Raw genomic sequence first — 24777 nt, 5'->3', positions numbered from 1 at the left:
CATATACATATGTATATATGTGTGTATGTATATATGTGTATATATGTTTGTGTATGTATGAGTATTTTTTTAACTTTTCTATTTCTATATTGTATTTCCCAAGTAAAATACAAACTCTTCAAGTGAAGAAGCTATTTTCATTTTTACCTACTATATACTAGGCATTGACAATACAAAGATGAAAATGAAAAGGCCCCTGCCCTCAAGGAGTTTCTATTCTATTGGGGTGAAATGATATGTACACAGATAAATCAATGCAAAATATAACCGAGGTCATTTCAAGATAAAAACTGGGGGGGGGGGGTGTTAGGAGAGCACTAACAGTCCCAGGAGGGGTCTCCTATAGGAGGGAGCTCTTGAGCTGAGCCTTGAAGAGAGCAAAGATTCCAAAAGGCAGAGGAAGGGAGCACATATAAGCATGGACAGTGATAGACAGTCCAGAGCAGGAGAGTGAATGTTGCTCATGGGGAACGGCAAGGAGGCTTGTTTCACTAGAACGTAGAGCATATAAAGGGGATTAATATGAATAAATCTGTAAAGATAGGCCCAAGCCAGATTGTGGAAGGCTTTAAACGCCAAATAGGCTTGTATACTAGAGGCAATAGGGAGTGCTATTTTCCAGCAGTGAAGGACATGGTCAAACCTGGAGCTTCAGGAACACCAGCTATGCTGAGGCTGGATTAAAGAAGGGGAGAGACCAGAGGCAGGGAGATCAATTAAAAGTGTGTTGCTGTAGTCACCAAAAGAGACAGTGAGTATCTGGGTGAGGTTGGTGGCTATGTGAGTGGAGAGAAGGGGAAAGATGGAAAAGATGTGGAGAGGTAGAATTGATAAGACAAATCGGTGAATACCACCATCTGCAAAAACTCAAAATAGTGGGTCAGCTAACTAGAATGTGGAAAGACAAAGGGAGGGCATTTGAGAACCTTCTTAGGTTCTGAGTTGGTGTTGTTTAGAAATGTTTCTTCTGGAAGAAACATTTTTTTTTAGAAAACAATTTCTTGTTTGAGTCAAGTTTTTATAACTCTCAGCTCCGTAACAGACACAGCTCTGTCTGTTACTAGATGCTATAGGGACCATTGGATGAAAATGTCAGTTCCCACAAGACCCAGCTAAGCTACTGATTTGAAGGAAAGGGAGAAGCTTGGAAAGAGAATCGCTCAAACAATAAAATAAGTGGTTGGGAAAGATTATGACAGAAGTGGTCATGTAGAGCAAGATCTTCTTCTAATGCACATAGTAGGCATTTAATAAATGTTTATTGACTGATTGATTCTGATAGAAAAACTTCAGTGGGGCTCAGCCAGCTAGGTAATTAGATAACAGTATAAATTTGTAATTTTTCCCCTCTTGTACATTCCAGCCTTATATGAGGAAGCAGGAGAAAAAGCTGACTGGGGCATATTACAAAGGCAAACCAGATCTTCCCTAACAAAAGTTAACCGTGAAGCAGAAAAAAATGGACCAACTGTGGTTGTAGTGGAGAAAAGCTGTAAAAAGTTGGCAAACTGAGGACTAAGTGCTGGAGGAGATTTTCCGAGTTGACCTAGAGCACAAGAGCCATGAATATGCCCCAAGAAAGGGCTTTTGGGGGAATGGGGTGTTTTGTTTTGTTTAACTACAAGTTAAAAGATTTATCTCTAAATAAGAAGGAAGCACTCTGCTTAGCTCTGGGGAGAAATCTAGGGTTAGGTTTAAGAAAGATTAAGAATAAGGATCAGTGAGGAAAATATAAAAATATACACAGCTTTTTTTTTAGGCCTTTCTCTTTAGGTCTCTTCATTTCCATTTTGGAACATCTAGGTAACTGAATAAAAATGTCTGCTTTGTCTTCCCAAAAAGGATGCATTGAAAAGCATATTGGCTTTTCTCTAATACCTACAGAACTGCTCAAACCATGGGGCTACAGTCAAGGTACTACTCTACTGCTCATCTGATGGCAACATATACTCATTATAGGGAAGGTACCTAAAGTCACTAAGCAGCCTCTTCAGTGCAGAGATTGCAAGCCAAAACACACAGAGTAACAAGTAATTGGGGCAGATAGGTGATGTAGTAGATAGAGCCCTGACCCTGGAGGCAGAAAGACCTGAGTTCAAATCCAGCCCCAGACACTAGCTGTGTGACCCTGGACAAGTCACTTAACTCTGTTTGCCTCAGTTTGCTCATCTGTAAAATGAGCTAGAGAAGGAAATGGCAAACCACTCCAGTATCTCTGCCAAGAAAACCCCAAATAGGGTCACAAAGAGTCAGACACGACTGAAATGACTCAAAAACAAATGGCCCAACCAGCTAGGATCGCTTCCCAGAAAGGACATCCCTTACAAGGCTCAGCAGCAAAGTAGTTGAGTGAAGAGACCAGGAGCCACCCCAGACTCTCCCTTGGTGGTGTGCTTCAGGCCTGAAGACCACAAGAATAAGAAGAGGCAACATATGGATCCAATCACCAAATGGGGGCAAGGAAATCAACCCAGTTTGACAAATAAGGAGGAGTTGGTTACTCCAGACATGTGGGCTGTGGAAGAAGAGCATACTAAAGAAATTGAGGGGAAGAAAGAAAACAGATGTTGGGTTCCACTGTGCCACTTGGTTTAGATCATGTTACATGACCTAAAAACCAGAGATGTTCCTTTGTTTGTTACCAGTTAATAGCATGAGTATCAAATCTTCCACCCAGACCCAAACTGAACATGTGGGAAACTTTCTGGCTGTAAAATAATTCTTTTCATAGACTAGCTTCTTTGAGACCTCAGGTACCCTCTTTCTAAACCCATTTTGCCCACTAATCCGAAGACTCTTTGGGGGTTCACACTTCAGCGTACTGGAATTTGGACTTTAAAGTGAAGTGGGGAGCTGAGATGACTTTTGTATAACTCGTACAGAAGGACTGATAATTGAAGAAAAAGATGGATTTGTGGCCTGGCTAAGCTGCAGTTACTACCACAACTCTTCACGCCACTTTTTTTAGAAGTGACCACACTCTCTACCTATGAAGGCTAGAATTTAGGGCATGCTAGGGTCCCGGCATTGTAGTATTCAAGGATGGATCTGAGGACTCTTCTGGTCCCTATCAACTCCCCATCCTTCAAGATGGAATTGTGCATTGGCCTCTGGCAGAGGTAGGGGCCTCAGATGCCATCTAGCCCAAACCCCTGCATGATGCATGAATCCTCTTGACAACATCTGTGACAAGTAGCCTTCTGGTCTCCCCTTGAACATTTCAAGGAACTGTGAACTCACTCATTCCATTATTGAACAGTTCTAGTAATTGCAAAATGCTTCCTTATAGTAAGCAGAAATCTGCCTCCCTAAAGTTCAGGATCATAAGATCTAGGCTAGAAGGAACCATCCAAATCCCATCACTTAATAGATGAGGAATATGAGGACCAGGGAAGTCAATTAACTTGCCCAAGAACACCTAGATAGATGTAGAAGAACCAGGATTCAAACCCAGGACCTCTGACTACAAATCTATAAATTATCAGTCCTAGTTCAGCCATTTTGAGGTACCGAGAATCAATCCAATCCTTCTCCACATGACAACAGTTCAGATGATGGAGATAGTAATCACATTTCCCCCTAAGTTTTCCCATCTCTGTGCTAAATAGAATAAACAATTCTACTAATTAGCTCAGCATGTTTTTGGTAATGTCTTGATAGGTACCAGGTCGGTGCACCATGTTTACCTCTTAGTGGATGGACAAGGAGGATCCCAGGATGCAGAGTCCATTTTAAAAGAAAAGCCCAGGACCAAGATGATTACTTCAACCAAACAGCACAACCAGTGGGAGCTGCCTTATTTAGTGTTAAGTTATAGTGCCTCAAACAGATCTGAAGAGTAGGCTATCATTCATCATCGTCATTCCAGACTTGTGGTTCCATTGGTGCATATGATCCACTCCGGAAACATCACTGCTTTCCAAAAACCAAGGTGGAGTCAGCCCTCACTTTGCCATGAACTTGCAGGATGGCATTGGGTGACCTGTTACACACACACACTAAGTGTCTTCTAATTATACATATGACTATTCAACAATTCAATAATCATTTATTGAGCATTTTTTAAAAAAGCTAACACTTATAAAACAGCTACCATTTATGTAGTGCTTACCATGTGCCAGGCACTGTGCTAAGTGCTTTACAATGATCTCATTTGAACCTCACAACAATTCTGGAAGGAAAGTGCTTGTTTTCCACATGAGGAAACCAAGGCAAGCAGTGGTTAAGTGACTTGCCCAGGGTCACCCAGGCTGGATTTGAACTCAGGTCTTCTATCCAGCACTTCATCTACTTTGGCACTTAGCTGCCCATTTCCTTGCCTGGGCTTCATTTCCTTTGTCCATCAAAGGTAGTCTGGATGAGAAGATCCCTAAGGTTCCTTCTAGTTCTGGTGGTCTAGGATGCTGTGACAACAGCTGCTGCATCTGAAACAGCTCTCCTAGCAGAACAATTCTGTTTCTCCCTCTCTAATTATTTAACAGTCTGTCGTCTTGGCAAACTCCACCTGGTGAATTCAGCACATTAATGAAGAAGCAAAGTGTTCCCACTCCAGCAGCCAGTCTCTGGGGTTTTCCCAGAATGGATTCCACCAGGAGTGCATTCAACTAAATAGAAGTGGATTATAATAATCTCTGACATGGTCATAGCTATCTTGAAAGTGCTTTTGCAGACATGATCTCATCAGAACCTCACGACAGCCCTGTGAGCTAGACAAGACTGATTTAATTACGCTCACTTTGCAAATGAGGAAACTGAGGCTCAAAGATATTACGTGACTTTCCCATGGTCTCATGGAAAATAAGGTTCAGAAGTGAGAGAATGGTTGACACTTACCCACTTACCTAGAATGATTGACACTTGCCACCTTAAGTGGCATGGTGGCGTAGGCTGTGTTTGCATTTGGGAGGTGTGCCAGTTTATATGTGAGGTCCTACAGTAGTGATAGCATCTCTGCTTTGTTGTTGCTCAGTCATGCCCAACTCTTCACGACCCCATTTGGGGTTTTCTTGGAAAAGGCACTGGAGTGGTTTGCCATTTCCTTCTCCAGCTCATTTTACAGATGAAGAAACTGAGGCAAACAGGGTTAGTGACCTGCCAAGGGACACACAGCTAAAAAGTGTCTGAGGCCAGATTTGAACTCAGGAAGAGGAGTCTGCCTGACTCCAGGTCTGGTTCTCTATCAACTATACCACCCAGCTGCCCTCTCACACTCTGCAAGCCTACAGAAAACTAGGATGTCATTTAATGTGTTGGTCTGTTTGTTTATTAACTAATAAGTGAGTGTAGCATATAATTTGGCCATTAAGGGGTGCTATACTCAAGCTACTAGCCAAGTTGTTTGGTTAGCACGTACCCCAGGACCTCAGCATAGGCCTCCTCAAAGGCATTGGTACACCAGCTATTCACCACAGGCATATACCCTACGAACTCTAAGCCTACTTTCCCCTCCCACACCCCTTACTTCTCCTGGTTCCTCATGGCAGCAAATGCTGGCCTGGATTCAATATTGATCTAAGGGTAGAAAAAGAAAATACTCCTCCAAATTATTAGAAAATTATGGGAACATACCTATATGGTTCTGCCCCAATCCTGTGTCTTAGAAATTTCCTTCACTCTAATCAATCTTCCATTTTTACATTTCACAGGCAACCCAGATTGTGGCCACATGGTTCAGTCAAACAGCAAAATGAAATCACCAAGCAACTGTCAGACACTTTTCTCTCCTAGATCATCCCTATCTACCCAATCATCCTTCAAAACCTCCTCCAGTCTATAAATCATGGGAAAGATTACAGGATTTGATTAATTGTTTGGAATATACTAGGATCAGTCCTGTAAACAAACAAAAAAATGGAAGGGGTGGGGTAAGATCCAGGGGATAGAATCAATATCACTCTTTCTTCTGCTTAGCAGCTGAAGTTTCATGGAAATTCCCAGTCCCATCCCATTTGTCTCTGCCTCTGCTCCCTAGTCCAGCTTCCCACCCTTCAGTCCTATCTTCCCCCCAAACCCTAGAGGCTCCATTTATGCCACCACAAGCTCCCCAAGAAATGTCCAGCTCTACCCTCACTGTTCCCACCTTGGGTTGTAAAGGCTCAGTTGAAAGATCAGTAGCATTTAGCAGCAAATGGCTGGCAATGGCTGCCTGCGCCATCAACAGCTTTCCATCTCTGACTCTTTGCTCCCAGCCACATGGGAAGAAAGAATGGCCAATGAAAAGTTTTTTTTAAGAGCAGAGGGAGAAGAAACAGGATTGGAATCTGTATGACTGCATAATGGCAGCTAGGTGGTGCAGTGGACAGAGTGTTGGGTTCAAATCTGGCCTCAGACACTAGCTGTGTGACCCTGGGCAAGTCACTTAACCCTATTTGCCTCAGTTTCCTCATCTGTAAAGTGAGCTGGAAAAGGAAATGGCAAACCACTCCAATATCTTTGCCAAGAAAACCCCAAATGGGGTCACAAAGAGTCACACACAACTGAAATGACTGAGCAGTAACAAATGCCTACAATCCATCTTTTCCCAGGAGCATCACTAATCTATTTCCTCTTTTTTAGACTTCCTGGCCCCCATATTCCTGCTCTAGATTGGAACATCATTGTACAAATAGCATGGGTGTGGTATATTGCATATACTGTCAGATTTGATCGATGTATTGGATTATTTTGATAAATTTTGATTTTTTATTTTTATTTTTTACCCTTTAATGCAAAGGATAGTTCTCTGGGCAGAGAAAGGGAGAAGGATATCACTGGAAATGAAGGGAATATAAAAACAAAAGATACTAATACAGACGATTTTAAAGAAAAAGCCAAAAAAAAAGAAAAAAATAAGAAAAAACCACATGCTACATAAGATTGATACAACACTTCCAGTACATTTTCTCATCTTATCCTCAGAATAAGCTTCCGATGTAGGTAGGACATGGATCGTTTTCCTCATTTTGCAGTTGAGGAGAGTGAAATTGAGAGAGAAAAGTGACTTACCAAAGGTCGCACACAAATAGTAAATTGTAGTGCTAAAATTCAAACCCATGCCTCTTGCTTCTTAGGTGAAAAACTCTAAACTCAGCCAACAACGTATGATGGAAATGGCCCATGATGTAACTCTCCCCTCCCCCGATTATTGCATCAAACACTCATAATTGTTGTTTAGTTGTTTCAGTCATGTCCAACTCTTCGTCACCCCATTTGGAATTTTCTTGGCAAAGATACTAGAGTGATTTGCCATTTCTTCTCCAGCTCATTTTACAGAGGAGTAAACTCAGGAAACAGGGTTAAGCAGTTTGCTCAGAGTTGCACACCTAGTTAGTCTGAGGCCAGATTTGAGCTCAAAGAGATGAGTCTTCCTGACTTTGGGCCTGGCATTCTATCCACTGAACCACCTAACTGCTACTATTTATACATTGTATTATGTATTTATATAGCTTTTTAAGGTTTGTAAAGTGCTTTAACCCTGAGAGGTAGGTGTTATTATTATCCCCATTTTATAGATAAGGAAACTGAGGCAGACAGAGCCTAATCACTTGCCCGGGCTTACACAACTAGTAAATGTCTGAGATTGAATTTAAACTCAGGTCCTCTAGACTCTAAGTTGAATTCTATCACTATTGGCTACTTAGATGTCCATAAGATCTGATCCCAACACAGAAGCAGCAGATTAGCTTTCTAGGTTATAGATTCTCTGTAGCTGTTTCCTATCCACTGTCTGGCATTTTTCAGCCCTTTTCCCCATGTTCAAGTGACCTTTCTGTCTGCCTAAAGACTCAAGAATAATTACATAGGGGACAATTGGCAAGGGAGAAAGTCAGCAGCTAGCTCTGAGGGACAGGAAAGCTTGCTCTGTGACTTTCCTTAGTCAGCACTGCCCTAGGTCAGTCCTACTAGTTACTCTATTTTGGAGCAAAGATTCAGAGGTGGAGAGGAGTGGATTAGCATCACCAACATTTATTCCTTACTGCTAACCCCATCTATCACCTGCTGACCAGTATGCTACCTAAGGCCTTCAGTTCCTCTACTCTTTCATTTAATTCAACACAGATTCTTTAAATACCTACTATGTACAAGGTACTATACTAGGTGCTGGGACTGCAAAGATGAGAACCAGTTCCTGCCCTCAAAAACTTATAGTTTATTAGGAGAGATGACATTTACACAAACATAATATATGGTTAAAAAAAAAAATATATATATATATATATATATATATATATATTTAGCACAAAGGATAAATCCATCTAAAATGCTTTAGGAAATTTTGAGAAGAATTTCAGCTGGAGAAAAGTTGATGGAGGATCACAGACTCATAGGATCATAGACAGATCACTGCAATGAACATCTCATCCAAGGTAACACCAGAACTGGGGAAGAGAAGAATTCCAACAAGTGGAGACACAGAGGGAGGGATTTCCAGCCCAGGGACTACCTGTAAATATTCAGGGAGGCAAGAGAGGGTGGAAGAAGACTGGGGGATCACCAGTAGTCTGCTTTAGCTGGAAATTAGAAGGCATGAAAGGAAGTGAAGTGAAATAAAGTTGGAAAGGTAGCTTAGAGCAAGACTGGGGAGCCCCTTAAATACCATGTCAAGGAATTTGTGTTTTGTTCCAGAGACACTGTAGGTATTTGACAGAGGAATGACATTGTCAGCCTGGTACACTCAGAAAATGGTTTTAGAGACTTGTGAAGGGGGGAGGTATTCTAGTCTACGTGAGAGGTAATGAGAGCCTGAACAGGAATGATGGCCATGGGAGAGAGGAGAAGAGGGAACAGATCCTAGAGATTCTATGGGACTAGAATCCACAGAACTTGGTGACTACTTAGCTAGATGACAGAGTGGCTAAGAGTGGTGGACTTGGAGTCAGGAAGACCTGAGTTCAAATCTGACCTCCAACACTGTGACCCTAGGCAATCACTTAACTGCCTCAGTTTCCTGATCTATAAAACAGGAATAATAATGATAGCACCTACCTCCTAGGGTTATTGTAAGTATCAAATGAAATAATATTGTAGGTTTGCAGGTTTGTGGGGAATAGCACGAATTCACTTTGGGAGATGCTGTGATTAAGGCACTGATAGACTTGTTCAGCAGGTGATATTTCAGTAGGGTGACATCAATGTGAATTGTCCAACGAGACCTTGCTGAATTGAAGTTAATTGATGAGTTAAATTGAATTCTGGTTACTAATTGCCAAACCTTATATGAAGAAGTGCTCTAAATCACTATTAATATTAAAACAACTCTGAGATACCACCTCACACCTATCCAATTGGCTAATATGACAGAAAAGGAAAATAAGAAACATTGGAGAGAATGTGGGAAATTTGGGACACTAATGCACTGTTAGTGGAGTTGTGAACTGATCCAACCATTCTGGAGAGGAATTTGGAACTATGCCCAAAGGGGAACTAAACTGTACATACTCTTTAATCCAGAAATATCACTATTAGGTCTGTACCCCAAAGAGATCATTAAAAAGGGGAAAGGGTCTATGTATTGCAAAAATATTCATATTAGCCCTTTATGTGGTGGCAAATATTGGAAACTGAGGGGATGTCCCTCAATGGAAGAGTGTTGTATATGAATGTAAGGGAATACTGTTGTGCAATAAGAAATGATGAGCAGGCAGACTTCAGAAAAACCTGGAAAAGACTTATACGAACTGATGCAAAGTAAACTGAGTAGAACCAAGAGAACACTGTACGCAGAATCAGCAACATTGTATGATGACCAACTAGAAATGACTCAGCTCTTCTTAGCAACACAATAATCTAAGACAAGTACAAAGGACTCAGAAAGGAAAATGCTCTCCATATCCAGATAAAGAACTGATGGATTCTGAACACAGATCAAAGCATATTTTTCTAATTTACTTTATTCTTTTTTGTGGGTTTTTTTTCTTTTGATCTATTTATTTCTTCTTTCACAACTGTGACTAATATGGAAATATGTTTTACATGATAACACATGTATAACCTGTATCAAATTGCCTACCATTTTGGGGAGAGGGGAGGGGAGGGAGAGAGGGAGAAAAATTTGAACTCAAAATCTTGTCAAAATGAATGCCAAAAATTGTCTTGACAGATAACTGGGGGAAAAAAATAAAATTCTATTTTAAAAAATTTTTGTAAACTAATTGCTAAGTCTTATAAGCTTTCCAAATCTGAGAACCTCTGGGGGATAATTACATTTACCACAAACATTTCACACATTTGTTGTTAAGAACATTAGGTCTGGAGTCAGGAGACCTAGGTTCAAATGCCATCACAACACTAAATAAGTAATTGTGGGTAAGGATATTTAACCTCTTGAGAATCAGTTTCCTCATCATAAGGAAATTGTTTTGCATATAAATGAGTTAGTATTATTATTGTCTCAAAGTTAAGATTTCAGTTTTCTAAGTAAGGAGTAAATTTTATCTTGCAGTAAATGGAGTATTTCTTCAGAGCAGCCTTAGGTACAACTCTGTAAACAAGAACTCCATAAACTTTGTTTCATTGGGTTTCTCTTAAAGCAATTGATGGTTCTGATCTGTTCAGTATTCTTATTAATGATTCAAGTGAAGGTACAGATGACAAGCTAATCAAAGTTCCAGGTGGTAGAGTCAGTAGGGATAGAAAATATGCTGGGCAACAAAAATAGGATTCCCAGTGTCCTCAACAGGATGGGACAATAGGTTAAATCTGATGAGATGAAGTTTAATTGGGATAAATGTAAAACTCTACACTTAGGTTCAAAAACTCAACTAAACAAGTACAAAATGGAGATGCCACAGCTATATAATAGCCTATATAAAGACTATCACAGAGGGATAGGGGCAATAACAAAAGATTATAGGCATGATTTCAACTACATGAAATTGAAAATGTTCTACGCTAGCAAAACCAATGCAGCTGCAATAAGAAGGGAAGCTGTCAACTGGGGAAAATATATCAGAGATACGGAATATGTCTGATATTCAAAACATGGGGGACTGAAACTACAATTGGGAGCATATTCCAAATAAATATAAATAAACAGTTCTCCAAACAAAAATTGCAAACAACAACCATAGGAAAGATTTCTCCAAGACACTAATGATAAGAAAAATGTAAATCAAATTAACTCTGAGATTTCATCTCACATCCCTCAAACTGTCAAACACAACAAAAGGTAGGAATAACCAATGTTGGGGAGGCTACAGAAATATAGATACACTAACATATTGTTGATGGAATTGCAAGTTGGTCTAACATTCTAGAAAGCCATTTAGATTAATACTTTTTTAAAAAATGACTAAAAGGTCCATGACCCAGGAAAGTATCCCAAGAATCATAAGATCTTACATTTAAAGCTGGAAAGAACATCAAAGACCATCTTGTCCAATGTCGTCATTTTATGGATGAGGAAACTAAAGTCAAGGGGAGGGTTAACTGGATTGTCCTATGTCAAAGTCAGAAAAAAAAAAGCTCACATAAGCACTAGGATATTCCGAGCTATAGTAGCAAAGAATTAGAGGCAAAGTAGATGCCCATTGATTGGAGAATAGCTAAGCAAAATGTGGTACATGAATGTAATGGAATCCACCAAAAGACATGATCAGCACAAATAAGTGTATAATCAGGAAAGAACATGCAAGAGAAATAATGGTGAAATACATCTTCGCATGTGGTAACTAGGCAGAACATAGCCCTTACCTGGCAGCTCACAGCAGTTTTGTCTTACTCATTACCAGGTAGCAAAAGAAATAAAAAGGGCTGACAGAAGGTATCAGATCATTGTTTTTGTGTGCACACTTAGTTCTGGCCTAACAACTCATGAACCATCAATCTTTCCCCTTCTCATCCATTCAGAAGATCTTAGTCCCTACTTAATATAAGCCCTTCAGCCATTTGTGGATAGTAGGCTCAACAAGCCTCCATGCATTGGAGTGGAGCAAAGAAGGGAATCTGCATGTAGCCACAAGGAAAGCTCTTTTAAAAAGAGCAGGCTTTTACTGATGCCTAGCAAATTGCTATTGGTTATCTTTATATATATATGTATATACATATATATATAATTTGAATTTTTGGAAACTTTAGCTGTGATGTCAACTTTGGAAAAAGTATCCCACTTGTACTGTGTTGAGTTGGCATTGTACAGAAATCAACAGCCGTATTGGTCTAGAAACGTTAAACTTAATTTTTTTCCCATTTGTACAGGTGTAACACACTGTATTAAAAAGTAAGGTCTTATTTACATGGGTTTGATTACAGAAACTAATAAAATATGCTCTAAACAAAAAAAAATGTGCAGGCTTAGACCCCTATCATGCACTCCTTTTATTACAACAGGATAAAGTCTAACCTCCTTTGCCTGATTTTCAAATTCCTTCACAATGTGGCCCACATATGACCTATTATAATGGTAGTAGCTGACTTTTATCTAGCGTTTTAAGATTTTCAAAGCTCTTTGCATACATTATCCCATTTGATTCTAGGAACAACCATATGAGATAGGTCTTCCAGATATTGTTAATCTCCATTTTGCAGGAGAGGAAATTGAGGCCCAGAGAGGTAAATGTACTGAGTGGGCAGCTCTTCCTCACTCAGTAGCCTATACTTTTTTGAAGTGTCTCCCTCCTGAAACCACAAGGCCATATGCACTGAGCACATGTGTCCCTGGAAGAGATCAGAGCAACTCGGGTGCATGCTCAATGAGATCTACTCCATCCAGTCCAATCCCTGCTACACTGATGTTTGCCATTAGGTTATAGATTTATGCTCTCAAGTTTGGCTCTATATTAAAGGCGTTTTTCCCTCTCCCTTTAGCTTCTTTGTCTACAATTCAGTAGCTGCTATCAGATTAGTGGCAGAATTAGGACTCAAAGTCAGTTTTCTTCAATCTCCCCTTCCTACTTTCAAAACTAAAAAGGTAAAAATAAAGATCATCCCTCTGCTCAGTTTCTAAAACCTTACTTTATTCATTTTATGGAACAGGACAAGAATGGAATTTGGTCAAATTTCAAACACAGGAAATAGGAAAATTTTGATGTGATGGCAAAGAAACCCCTACCACTACTATGGCCACATGTAAACCAGCTTTGAGGCCAACATTGGGACCCATGGCTGAATTACTCAACAGCCTCAACTGTTCCTTTATGATCTTCCATCAAGTTCAATTGTACCCATTATTCAGATCCACTCTCACTGCCTAGAGAGCATTCCTAGAGAATGATCAGGTGCTCTCTATGCATTTTATTTTTCCTAGGAAATACAAGGCACCTCTCTCTTCCTTTTTAACTTGACCAATGCCTTCCCTGTCTGACTTTAACTTATTTTATTAAAGATTAGTGCCAAGAGGCAGCATGAACTAGTGGAAAGAAAATGAGACTGGAAGTCAGGAGAACTACAATCTAGTCCCAGCTCTGCTGCTATTGGTGAGATGTCTGACAATTTTATGAACCCTTCCTTTATCCATTAATGCTTATTTTCTTTACCTGTGCTTCCAGGTTAGTATCTGGAGCTAGTCTAACTGGTGGCCATATGCCTCCAGTGTTGGACACCATCATGCCTAGTCCTTGACGAGGCTGTGTGCTCTTGCCTGAGTTCACAGATGTCTGCACCTATGAAAAGCCTAGCCAGTTAGTGACCACAACCAAAGCTCAAGCTATCACTATCCACCAAGTGGGTACATTGAGGGCCCAGTCCTAAAAGGAAACCATCTGCCTATGAAGCATCGTTCTTAAAAAAACCAGAATTTTATGGTCAAAGAAAGTATCACACACACCCGAAAGTCTCTAAGCTTCTAATCTATGATGGCGTATATTATACGTGTTAGGTGTTCAATAAATGTGCGCTGAAATAAATTGACATTTTTATCATTGGGAAGAAGTCAGAGAGGGAGATGGGGTGAGGGTAGAGTTGTATCCTGCCTTATACCCCTCAAAAACCCTATAAAAGCAGCCAGTCCTTCCATTCATTGTAAGCTTTTCCCCACTCCCATCCACTTGAACCCCCAAGTTAATAATCCTACTGTCCCCTGATATCTGCTCAGGCTGTATTGGATAGTACACTGGACTTTGTTGTTGTTTTTAGGCAATTGGGGTTAAGTGACTTGCCCAGGGTCACACAGCTAGTAACTGTCAAGTGTTTGGTCTGAGGCTGGATTTGAACTCAGGCCCTCCTGACTTCAGGGCTGGTGCTCTATCCACTGCGCCACCTAGCTGCCCCAACTGCACCACCTAGCTGCCCCAGTACGCTGGACTTTGAATCCTAGGAGACCTGATGTCCTCATCTCTTTCTATGCAGCTTTGGCCCAGTTAGTGAATGCTTTGTGCCTTGGTTTTCTCATCTGTGAAATGTAGATAATAATACCTTTCCGGACTACTCCTAAGGGTTGTTGTAAGCAATGAGTGAAATAAAGTATGTGAAAGTTCTTTGTAACTTGTAAGGTGCTATACAAATATACGTTTTTATTATTGCTATTTATAACAGGGGTAGCTTTTTTTTTACAGGTTCTTTCTATCTGGCTTCTGCCTACATTCTTCCGATATCCCATGAAGTAGTAAGCCTGTGGTCTGTCATTTACAGGTATCTTCCTATCTGGAAGGTAGTCTTAGTCATTTCTGAGTTGATTGTCCTCCTTTGCTATATCCTCTGACAGTTTCTTTTGGCTGCTGCCTTACCCTGTTCCTCTCTTAACCACAATAAACTCACAGCTCTCTTTCACCCGAGAGTAGGTGTGAATAGGGTGGGAGTAAGGGATTTGGGCAAATCATTTAACCTCTCTTGCTTCAGTTTCCTCATCTGTAAAATGAAGGAGTATACCCGATAACCTCTAAGGCGCCATCCTCTAAATCTATGACCCTATGCTTGGGTGCGCACATGTGTACTAAAGAGAATGAGTGTGTGTGCGTGTGTGCCTTTGGCTGTGTGAGGGTGTGAGCAGTTGTGTGACTAGCTGTTTTTCTCTATGCTCACCCTGCCCTCTAGCGTCCAGATTTTAGCAAAAGTAAAAATCACATTTCCATTTCGAATCTTTGTTACATTCTGTCTTAATTGGTTTCCATGTATTATTACTGGTGTAATTGGGGGTGTGATCTGGAAGAAATGTTGACCCTCTTAGGAATCAGTTCTGAGGCTCTCTCTTCAAAAAGCCAGCAGAATGTCAGGGGCGCCCAACCTCTTCCTGAAGAAACTAATTTACGGTAGACCCTATGGATTGGGACAGGAAAGGAGGAAGCTTGAAACAAGTTCTCTTGATTGAGAAGAAGATAATCATGGGGTCTCATAGCACCCCTGTGAGTCTAATGATTGCTTTCTTTCCATGGCTGTGGAGATAGGGGAGCGAGAAGAGCCTACTGCAGAGCTTTGCTCAAGAAGAGCAAAGCAGCCAGTGCACCCCAATACAGCTAATTTTTCCCCATACAGGAAAGGTTAGGAGTAGATGAAGCAAACCAACGGAGTTGGGCACCACAAGCCAAGATTCAAAAGGACATCAGGACATTCTCTATTCTAGGTCAGATTGCATAGGAGTTTTCTAGTATGATCTAACTCTTCTGATATCTGGTTTTTCAAAAAAAAAAATTTACATGACCTTGGACTTTTCTCTGCCTGGCCCTTAGACCCCACTGCTGCCACACTGATGACCTGTTTTCCTCAATCCCACACTTGACACCTTTCTCCGGTCCAGGGGTCACTTAGTATTCTTTAATATTTGGATAGACCAGTGATCTCATTAATGTGGGCACTCCCTTGCCCAGTGGTACACCTCACAACCAATCCCCAAATTCTCATCTTGAGCCATTCTCACCCAGAAGCTTAACAATCCTCCACAGATCCACCCAACATCCAAATGGAAGCCTTCCTTTCAGGCCTTCCTGAAATGGAGTCTGTGAACTTTGGGTTTTTAAAGGAAATGTCAGTAACTGTATTTCAACATAATCAATTTCCTTTGTAATCCTGTGTGTTTTATTTTGTACATTTAAAAGCATTATTCTGATAAGAGCTAGATTATAGGCTTTCTCAGACTGCCAAAGAATGGTACATGACACAAAACAAGGCTAAAACCTTGTGCTTTAAATCTTTGTGCATTTTGTGGGTGCCAGTGCAGTACTTTCTCAGGTTTTTTATCTGTTATCCTCTCATTCTCTCTACACAGAATCAGAGATCTACAGTTGGAAGTGACCTTCATGGTTGTCCGGTCCAGTTCCCTTATTTTACTGATGAAGAAACTAAAGTCTAGAACGGATAAGTGATTAGTGCACAATCATATATGTAGTGAGCGGCAGAACAGGAATTCAGACTCAGCTACTAGAATTTTAATTCCATTACCCTTCCCATTGCATCGGACTACTGCCCACCTACCTTTCCCATAAGCATTGCCTCAGTGATACCTCTTAGATAACATCAGTCATCACTGGAACCATGGAACATTATTCTCTCTCCTTTCTTCTCCCTCTATAATCTCTTTCAGTAACCTCATTTTGTCCCATTGGTTTAACTATTACCTTTATGCAAATGACTCCCATATGCAGCCCCAGCCTACCAATTGCCTATCAGACATAAAGTGGGTTATCTTGGAGACCTCAGTAGATCTAGTGCATTATCATTCCCCCTAAACATTCCTCTTTTCCAATCTTCCCTATTTCTGTTGAAGGTATTACCATCCTTCTGGTACTCTGAGTTCTTAATCTCTATATTATCCTGGACGCCTCATTCTCCCTCACTCTGCATATTAATCAGCTGATAAATCTTGTCATTTCTGCTCTTGCAACATGTCTCTTATCTGACCAGCTCTTTCCAGTCAAATAGCTATCTTAGTTCAGGCTCTCATCACCTCTTGCCCGGATTATTGCAACAGCCTCCTCATTGGTCTCCTGTTTCAAGCCTTCCCCTGCTCTAGTTCATTCTACACCCTGCTGCCAAAGTAATTTTCCTTAGGTATAGGTCTGACCATGTGAATCCCCTACTCAAATAACTCCAGTGTCTTCCTGTTGCCTCTAAAATAAAATATAAATTCCTATGTTTAGCTTTTTGGAGACAACCTGTCTCCAAACCTCCCTTTTCAGCCTAGGCATTGTTCTCCCTCCTTCCCTGTGCAGTACAGCCAAATTGGCTTTCTCTCCCTCACATATAACACTCCATCTTCTGTCTCTCGGTCTTTGTATGAATTATCTCCCATGCCTAGAATACCTTCCCTCCTTCCCTCTGCCTTATAAAGCCCCACTCTTCCTTTAAGATGCAGTTCAGAGCCTGATCCAACAGTTCTGGAGAGTGATTTGGAACTATGTCCAAAGGGCTTTAAAACTGTGAATGCCCTCTGAGCCAGCAACATCACTACCAGGTCTGTATCCCAAAGACATCAAAGAACAAATCCATATGTACAAAAATATTTACAGCAGCTCTTTTTGCAGTGGCAAAGAATTGCAAATTAAGGGGATGCCCATAAATTGGGGAATGGCTAAACAAGTTATAGTATATGATTGTGATAGAATATTATTGCACTATAAGAAATTATGAGCAGGATACTTTCAGAAAAACCTGAGAAGATTTATATGATCTGATGCAAAGTGAACTGAGCAGAGCCAGGAGAGCATCGTACAAAGTAACAGCAATATTATGCAATGATCAATCCAAGACAGTTCCAAAGCACTTATGATGAAAAACGCTATCCATCTCCAGAAAAAGAACTGATGGAGTCTGAATGAAGAGCAAGCATACTTTGTTTTTAAACTTTCTTTATTTTTCATGGTTTTTTTTTGTTCTGTGTTTTCCTTCACATCGTGGCTAATATGGAAATATGTTTTTCATGACTGCATTTTTATTATCTATATTAAATTGCTTGCCTTCTCGAGGAGGGGGGAGACAAAAGAGGGAGAGAATTTGGAACTCAAAATATTTTAAATTAATATTAAAAACTGCTTTAGATATAATTAGAAAAAATAAAACAAACATTTTCACTTTTTAAAAAAGATATTGCTCAGGCACCATCTTCTGCATAAAATTTTCCTGATTCCCCCCAACTCCTAATGCCCTTCCTTCCTTAATTATCTTGCATTGAACTAACTTTATGTGTGTATATATCTCCATATAAGTATATATATTTATATATGTGTGTATTGGATTATATTTACATTGTGTATTTTTATATGTACTTTCTCCCCCATTGGAATATAGTCTTCTTGTAAGTAAATATTGCTTCTTTTTTTTTGTGCTTGTATCCCCAGGGCCTAGAACAGTGCCTGATATGTAGTAAGAGATTATTAAATACTTGTTGATTGATGCTGCAGTCTATTTGTGCCCACCATGATCATGTCCCTTTACCTTTCAGTCATACATAACTCTGATTTATCAGAGATTGTTGTGTTTCATCATTCACAACTATACAGCATCTTTAGGATAACAGCATTTTTTGTTTTTGGGGGGGCTTTGTTTTGTTTTTTTTGTTTTGTTTTGTTTTGTTGGTTTGGGTTTTTTAGGGGGGCTAGGCAACGGGATTAAGTGACTTGCCCAGGGTCACACAGCTAGTAATTGTCAAGTGTCTGAGGCCAGATTTGAACTCAGATCCTCCTGACTCCAAGGCTAGTGAGCCACCTAGCTGCCCCAACGGTGGTTTGTTTTTTTAATGGAGTTAGAAAATGGCAGCACTCAAAACTTCTACTGCAAGCTCTTCATCAGCCACATTATGAGATAAAAACAATGATGAGCTAATCACATCTGACAAGATGTCAGATAGGGAGTGACCATGAAAATCTTTTGTACCATACAGAGGTTCCCTGGTTATCTCTTAGCAAAATACTTAAAAGAATGCCTGACTTAAATATAAGTTACCTATTTCTTCCATATTTGCTGACCTTTTCTGTGATGACAAGTAGCTACCAGGAATATGCTTTTTAGCAGATATCTCTGAGGGGAAAAAAAACAGTCTCTCCCTCCACAAGGTGAAAGTGATGCTTTAAAGATGAATGAGAAAGAAACCCGTGATGAAAAGAGCATTTTGAAAACAGATGCTTGGAAATATTTCCATTATTAAATGATTTTACTGCTGAAAACAATGTGTTACTTATAAAACCTCTCCTCTTTGAACACTTTAAAAACTTAGAAACATAATTTTCTAATCTGTTTAAAAATCTTCCAAATGGAGAGTTTGAGTGGATTTTGAATCTGTTTGTTAAAGTGATAAAAAATGCAATACCTCTCAATTATTTTGCAAAAGCAACTGATTGACATTGCCCCACCCCAACCCCCAACACATGAAAATTTACTAGCTGGTATTTCAACAAAAACCCTTTGTAAATGTCATTGAATATACATACCATTACTTATTAAGCTTAGACAAAGATGTACTTTTTCCTTATGGATTAACATCAACTTGTGAAGTATCTTTTTCGAATATGACTGCCATTAGAATCTAATACTGAAATAAACTGAAATTAGAACCATTTATTAGGGGCACATGCTCAAATATTCTTTACCGTTAGGGTGCATGATCAAAAAAATTTGAAGACCACTGGTGTAGTAGATGTGAAACGTAGCAGGGGACCTTGAGTAGCCTGAAAAACTGGACCAGACTGCAATGTAATTAGGAAATGTTTAACAAAATAAATAATAATACAATACAACATAGAAAATGTTCATTGGAAGTGTTCTAAGTCAATACACAGCCTGCAGGGATCTATTTTCATTTGAGTTTTTACCACTGATCTGGATAGGCAGCCCTGCCATTTGATTTTTTCAGTATCAGTAATTAGGATACCTGTTACAAGTAATCTCCTTCAGGATGCCCTATAATATTCTGGGGCTTGATATAGTCAGCAGAAGCTCATCCACAAACAGTGGACAACTTCACCATCTATAGAGAATCCATCTTCTTTTGGGGCCCCTTCCTAGGAGATTGTGGGTGACTGTGGCAAATATCTTTGGGACCCGAGAGTTTCTTGTTTCATGGCTCGCTTAATTTTAATCATTAAAGGGTAATAGGACAAGATTGCCTCTGTTTGCATTTATCAAGGAATCTTATGATATGATAACGTATGCCTGAGAGACTCCTTGTTGAAAGAGAGACTTTTATAAGGCTACTTTTTGTTCTACCAAGTCAAATTTTGTTTTGTTTGGGTTTTTGTTGTTATTGTTGTTGTTTTGCAATTAACAAATGAAATGCAAGCTCTATATTTTCTATGCTGTTAATACAGGATCAGAATCACTTTCAAAATCTCCAACTGACCCCAGTTGTCACCCTCTACAGCTCTCATACCATCAGCCGTACCATCTACGATAACTCTGGATCAAGGAGGCAGGTGACAAGCCAAGAACACCACACTGGCTGAGAAAGCTAGTCTCTTCACAGGATTGTATGAAACTTCTAGTGGAGATGCTCTATAGTAGAGGTGTCAAACATGATATCAGCAAACCAGATTAAAATGTAATTAGGAAATGTTTAATAAAATAAGTAAAAATATAATGCAACATACCTAATGTTAATTTGTGATTTTCTAAGTCAATATGGAGCCTGTAGGGATCCATTTCTATTTAATTTGACCCCGCTATTCTACAGCAGTGGTAATAGTCCCCGAGATCCTTTCAGGTGGTCCACAAGGTCAAAAATATTTTTATAATACTGAGGTGTTGTTTGCTGTTGAAATACTCCTCCCTTTCCCAACTACACATCTGTGTGAGACCAAATTTTCTTCATTTACTTCAACCAAAACAACATATTGCAACAAATTGAATGCAGAAGCAGATAGGAGAATTCAGCTGCATTGTATTAAGCCAGACAGCAAAGAGATTTGCGGAAGGATGAAAAACAATCCCACACTGCTCACTAATTTTTTTTGTTTTAGAAAATAAGGTTATTTTTTATAAAAATATGTCATTTATATTAATATATAATGGGCTTATTATTGTTATTTTTATGAATTAGTAAACAAATATTTTAAACATTTACTCATTTTAATTTCTAATGGGGTAAATATTGATAGTTATAACTCATATAAGCAAAAACTGTTTGGGGTCCTCAATAGTTTTTAAGGGTGTAAAGGAGTCCTGGGGCTAAGAAGTTTGCTATTTGCTGCTCTATAGTGTGTTAGCACCACCTTGTGGGGGGAAAGGGATTGGGGGAAAGATCCATGAAGGGTGTTGCATTAAAGCTAACGTAGAAAGACTAATTGATCCATTCCATTCACTTAATTCAACAGCTGTGTATGAAGCACCAACAGTGCACTGTGCTAGGCGCTGAAAGCAATGGAAAGGTCATTAACATTTGGTCCCTGTTGTCATGGGGTATTGTGCAATGTTTCTGGTTTACATTTGCAGAATATGTAAACATTTCATTTCAACAGCACCATCTTTTCTGTTGTTTCATGATTCCCATTCCAATCATTCCATCATTATAGATGTTTGGTGACTTTTTCGGGTCTTTTTTTTTTTTAACACAAATTAGCACAAGAATGATTTTTTTTAAATAGTTCAAACCCTTATCAATGTCAACTTGTTAAATGTTTGCTAAAGTCGCATTTCCCCAGTTTGGATTTTAAATTTACTGTTTGATGTTTTTTTGCCAGAGAAACATAACCATGAATCAGAACTTCAGAACTGAAAGGGCATTTAAAGGTCATCTACTTAAACACCATCACATGACGGGAAGAAATTGAGTCCCAGGAAAGAAAAGTAACCTCTAAGGACTGTTTAGGGCAGCTAGGTGGTGCAGCAGATAGAGCACTAGGCCTAGTAAACAAAGATGTTTACTAGCTGTGTGACCCTGGGAAAGTCACTTAACCCTGTTTAGCTCGATTTCCTCATCTTTAAAATGAACTGGAGAAGGAAATGGCAAACCACTCCAATATCTTTTCCAAGAAAACCCCAAACAGGGTCATGCAGAATTGCACACAACTCAACAATGATGACCATTTTCAAGGCTTGAATTTTACCTATGGTCATTCCACACCTTTACATACCAACCTGTAGAATGTAAGCTTCTTGAGGACAGGGATTGTTTCAGTTTCCTCTGTAACCCATGGCCCTAGCCTGCATATCACCACATCCAATCCTGAGGACTAACCTAAGAGGGTGGTTTTCACTCGTTTTGGTTCCCACCTAGAGTTTACTCCAGGAAAAACTCCCAATACAGCCTATGTCTGGGCAACCTTAATCATCAGCTCCTCTATAAGTATACAAGATAATAAATGAAAATCCAACATGAAACAGTCTTTATTTCACCCCACAGAAAATGCAGACTAATTAAAAGATTCATGGGAACCTATAAATAGAAGAAAATATAGACAGTATTCAAATAATTCATAAATTCTTCTCCGAAGGCAATCCTATTTTAGGACCACTGAAGAAGTAACATCCATTCCATGTAACTACCCTATCTGAATCACTTATAATAATAAGAGGGTGGTGGTGGTAAGATCTAGGTCCCTGTCAGCCTCAAATCATGTCTCATTCTTGCTCTTGAAGCCACAAGGGGCCATGTGGATGGTTCTCTTCTTCCTTCAAGACGTAAGGCTGCTCAGAACTCCCTCATTCTCCAAAAGGTTTAACCTCCCAACTCTGCAACTGTGAGTCTCAGCTCTCACCTAAGGGGAGAAGTCCCCGGTGTAATAAACTGAGAATAGGGACATGACTGAAGTGTCAAATCCTCTAAAGGCCAAGAAAACAGGACAAATTTACTACCCTCCTATCCTACTGAGTTTGAGCTAGACAATAACCTTGGGGATACCCCAGTCAGTGAAAAGCAAGCAGTTTTCTGTGTCCTCTCCACAAGTGCCAGCGGAAATGTTCATGTTCTCTATGGGGAGGTGCCTCAAAGATACCTCCAAAAGCTCATTCCTTGTAAAAAAATCAAATCAATTGGAAAGCTGAAGGATTCCTCCTATCCCTCTTGTGTATTTTGTATCAGGGCCCTACAATATAGCAAGCTCTTTTTTAAAATGTTTATTGAATTTAATTAGCCACAGTCTACATTTCTGCTCTTACCAGCTTTAATGGGAAAACAGAGGAGACATCAGACATATAGTTTCTAAAGCTAACTACTGTTCTTCTCCCACCACCACCCTTTAGGCAGCCAATAAAACTGGTTCATTTCAACTGATTACTCAGTAATAGCATCCTCTCAAAAGTAAATTAGAAATTATTGGAAATATTTGACTTGAGGGAATTTCCTAAGAAAAGAATTCATTGAAAGCAGACAGTCAGTCTCTCCCTTTCCCTTATGTTTTGATAATATTTTGTTTCTCTTCCAATACAGACATCAGTTCTGGAAAAGAAAAAAAAAGTTTTGTCCAAAATATGAGTGGGAGGTTGTTCTACAAGTAGGAGGCAGCTAAGTGGCTCAATGGATAGAGTGATGAGCCTGGAGTCAGGAAAGACCCGAGTCTGGCCTCAATGCATGACCCTGTGCAAGTCACTTAACCTCTGTTTGTCTTAATCCATTGGAAAAAGGAAATGGGGGGAAAAATCTTTGCCAAGAAAACCCCATGGACAGCATTGGCATATTATGATCCACAGGATGGAACAACAACAAGGCTCTACACATAGGGAAAAATGAACTGTGCTAGGGGTAATGAGGTTGATACCATAGAAAGAGATCCTCCCTCCACCTCTTATCCTGAGCACCAAATGTCCTTGCAATTCTCTTTCAATAGAAAATAAAAGATTCTTTCCCCTGTGGCAGGTGAAAGATGAAATGATTGAGGAAACAAAGGTGATCTTCTGAGCATATTGATTTATTAAGCAATGCATTGCCAATTGCCTAACAAAGCAGGACCAGACTGCCTCACCTTAGGCCTGGGCTCTGAATACAGGGGGAGACAGACTTTTATACATTAAAAACAAATACTCAAATAAGACCAATTAATTAAGAGGAAACAATACAACATTAGGTACTCTGATTTCTAATTGGATGAAAGATTAGGGACTTTCTAGGTTAGAAGGGGGAGAGTAAACAGGCACAATTCCCCAAATTCAGAAAAAGAGGTGTCCCACTCCTCCCAAGAGTCTGTAAATAACCAAAGGAATATGGAAACAATAACTGATTGATCAGTATGGGGCCAGTTTTCAGGTGTGACATATAGGTTGCTTGAGAAGCACAGCTGTGAGAAAACTCCTTGCATCAGTTTTGGGATCTGACTGAGTTTCTAGTCAGCACAAACTAGGCCCTTAGTGAAGGGTCTCTAAGCAGCAGGGAGAGGTGGTCCAGCCTCCTAGCCATGCAGGGGTAGGTTCAAACAATACAATAAATTTTTCTCCCGATTCCCACAATTGAATAAAGTTTTCTCACAAGACAGAAGTGGGACTAGACCCATGATTGCATAGAAAGGGAACTGGGCTAGCTCTAGAATTAAGTCACAAGGTGGGATCAGTGTGGTTCACTCAATTCCCACAATTAACCATTTGCTATCCTAATCCCCTCAACTCCCTCACTCCCAGGCTTCTGTCTTTAGCCCTCTTCACTTCTCTCCCCATACTTTATCTCAGACATTTTCCCCTAATCCCACAACTGCAACTATTACATCTATACAGATGATTTCTAAATCCGATTAGCCTTGAACTCTTTCATACATTCTAGTTTTCAATTCTCATTGTTTGCTGGGCTACTCTACCTAGATGTTCCATCAGCACTTCAAACAGAACATATCCAAAATGGAACAACACCTCCCCCCAAAAAAAATCTCCTTCTGGCTATTTCTGTTAATGACATCACCAATATTCCAGTTTTCCAAGTTCAAAGCCTCTGAGTCATTTTTAACTCTTCTCTCTCTCCATCACTTTTAGGTTACCTAATCTATTCCATCCCCACTAAATCTTCTGTCTACTAGGCAT

The 24777-nt window shown here is 39.8% G+C and overlaps 1 long non-coding RNA gene across 1 annotated transcript in view; it reads left to right on the top strand.

Moving 5' to 3' along the window:
- LOC144456181 (uncharacterized) overlaps positions 1 to 20421 on the top strand; it is a 41910-nt gene extending 21489 nt beyond the window's left edge. Inside the window, exon 2 of the long non-coding RNA XR_013485089.1 lies at positions 20148 to 20421. This is a non-coding gene — a long non-coding RNA (uncharacterized LOC144456181). The remainder of the gene's footprint in view (positions 1 to 20147) is intronic.
- The last annotated feature ends 4356 nt before the right edge of the window (positions 20422 to 24777 follow it).

The sequence above is a fragment of the Phascolarctos cinereus genome, unplaced genomic scaffold, assembly GCF_003287225.1.
Source record: "Phascolarctos cinereus isolate Bilbo 61053 unplaced genomic scaffold, phaCin_HiC Scaffold_3;HRSCAF=262, whole genome shotgun sequence".
In the NCBI taxonomy this organism is placed as follows: Eukaryota; Metazoa; Chordata; class Mammalia; order Diprotodontia; family Phascolarctidae; genus Phascolarctos; species Phascolarctos cinereus.
This window is presented reverse-complemented; position numbering and strand designations above follow the sequence as displayed.